Source organism: Aplysia californica, unplaced genomic scaffold, assembly GCF_000002075.1.
Source record: "Aplysia californica isolate F4 #8 unplaced genomic scaffold, AplCal3.0 scaffold00095, whole genome shotgun sequence".
In the NCBI taxonomy this organism is placed as follows: Eukaryota; Metazoa; Mollusca; class Gastropoda; order Aplysiida; family Aplysiidae; genus Aplysia; species Aplysia californica.
This window is the reverse complement of record NW_004797365.1, coordinates 1,256,033-1,258,646: the sequence shown is the minus strand read 5'-3', so window position 1 is coordinate 1,258,646 and position 2,614 is coordinate 1,256,033.

Genomic DNA, 2,614 nt, shown 5'->3' with positions numbered 1-2,614 from the left:
GCATGCGCGCGTATGTGTGTGTATGTGTGTGAAAGAGAGAGAAGGAGTGGGGCAGAGACAGATAGAGAGACAGAAAGAGAGAGAGACAGAGAGAGAGAGAGACAGACAGAGAGAGAGAGGGGGGGAGGCAGGGAGAGAGACAGAAAAAGAGACAGATGGAGAGAAAAGAAGCAGAAAAAGCGCACATGGATAGAAGCAAAGACAGAGAGAAAGTAAAAGAGAGAGAGGGGGGTGAGAGAGAAACAGAGAGGACTGAAAGAAAGATACAGAGAGAAAGAGAGAAAGAGAGGCGGAGGGGAGTGACAAAGCATGAGAGAAAGAAGAATAAAAGAAAAAGGTAGAAAGAGAGATGATAGGTGAAAGAAAAGATATTGAAGGGGGAGGGGAGAGAGATCATATAGGAAAAGAGAGAAAGAAAAAAAAGGAGGGAAACAAAAGTGCGGACGTAGTAAATCACGTAGTATGTATTAATATCCTGTCTGCCGACCAGAATCGACTTTCTTGTAGTCTCTGCATTCCAAGGAAGTAATCAAATCTGTCGCTGATCACATCATTGATTTCTTCTGTTGTCTTATAACAATGAGTCGTAGCCGGTATTGTCTAGATAGAAAAAGGTTACTGGTATCAAAGAAAGGTCAGCAGTTATCTCATGGTTTCCTATTTATAATTTTAATTTTTTAGTTGAAGCGTCTCGAACTTTTTCCATTTTTTTTACTGACTCTTCTTTCGTCGTAAGGAAGAGAGCAAAAAATAAGAAGTAGAAAAGCGAGCTGACAAGCACTCGGAATATATAGTCAAATTTGGGGCTTTTTGTCTTGCTGTTCTTTGTTGCGGTACGAAAGAAAGAGGAAAAGGGAAGGGGGAGGGGGAGGGGGGAATGATTAAAGGAAAAAGGTTTAGCGGGTTGACTGCTGAACTGTTAAGTTACGTTCCATGCCGACAAGGGGATCTAGTAAAAAAAACCAACTACAAACAAACAACCTACATATCGAACCCAAGTATTAAGACAATGGTCGTTAACAAACAAAACGTCGCTGTAGTTTTCCAAACATCTACGTTTAGAAATGTTTCTCAGTTCCTGTTTCAATTGCCCTATTCGCTAAAGAAGAGAATTATCCATCATGCACATTATGAAGATTATGACTCTGTTATCAAAAGAATTAGTATTTTAGCAGTCCAATCTGAACGCTCAGATGAAAAGTTTCTGCAAAAAGCGAAACTCAGGTGGTCATTTTTTTCCGGACAAAAAGAAATATTTTGATATATTATGTATTTAGAAAATAACAACGACAGCAAACAAAATGAGGTCATTTACTTCTCCCTCCATCCGCCACTGACCACGGCGAGGACAACAACATGGGATTAGCCTATAGTAACCTAACACACCATAGAACAAGAACCGGAACCATAGTGTCGTCAGAGTGATTAATTACACCATCAGCAGCATATTATCATCATCATTATCATTATAAGCATTAATACCTTCATTTTCATTATCGTTTTACTAAAGCATTTAAAAACTGAAAACTTGAACTGTGTTTTTGACAATTTTATAGTTGTTAAAGAAAAAAGCTCGACATTTCGCCCGTTGGACTTCTTCTGGAAGTCACAAGAGAAAAGGCATGGTTAAAATACTAAATTTAATACTTCTGATAATAAAAGAGTCAACTTTTATCATCATCATCATCATCATCATCATCATCATCATCATCATCATCAATATCACCATCATCACCAACATCACCATCATCACCATCATCACCACCATCATCATCATCATCATCATCATCATCATCAATATCACCATCATCACCATCATCACCATCATCACCATCATCACCATCATCATCATCATAATCATCATAATCATCGACCCCGTAGCCTCCTCTTCCCGACAGTTGGACACCACGAATTACGTTCCACTAATCTTCATCAACTCCTTTCGAATGCTGGACTTGCTTATAATACACAAATGTATAGCCTTGAATTATAATTATTTTCAGGATTTGCTTCTGTAAACCGTTCTCCTCCAATCTTTTCTTCTGCTCTTCTCTTTGCCCCTTGTATGCAGGATGGTCTCTGTTAACCCCGGTGATCCTACGACGTGTAATACATCACAATTACACAGAAAAAGTAACCGTGAGAGACATCTGAAACAAAGCGGAACGGACAGAATGTCATCACTCAGAGAAATTTTTAAAACAAAACCCTGGGATTCCTCGCGCCTTAGAACAGGCAGTAACAAGTCCGTCGCATCTTATGACATACGTATTCATCATACATGTCCGTATATATTTCCAAGCCGTGGAGCAGGAAAAAGATGCTTGCAATTGCAGCCCATAGAACTGTCGGCACGGAGTTCCTCTCAGCCATAATGTGATCACATGCCTCAGAGAGCTGACTCCCATAGAGATGTGATGTATGGCTCACGGGGGGGAGATAAGAGGACATACTTGAAGAAGATCTCAGAACCGACGCCTCATTCGCTATTTCCATGTCTTCACGTGGTGAGCAATATGAGACGGCTCGACTAAAAATAGATTGTGTACTTTTACCAGAGTTTGTAGGGGGAACAAAGGAGAAAAGCGATCAAATCCCCCCCCCCCCAAAAGAA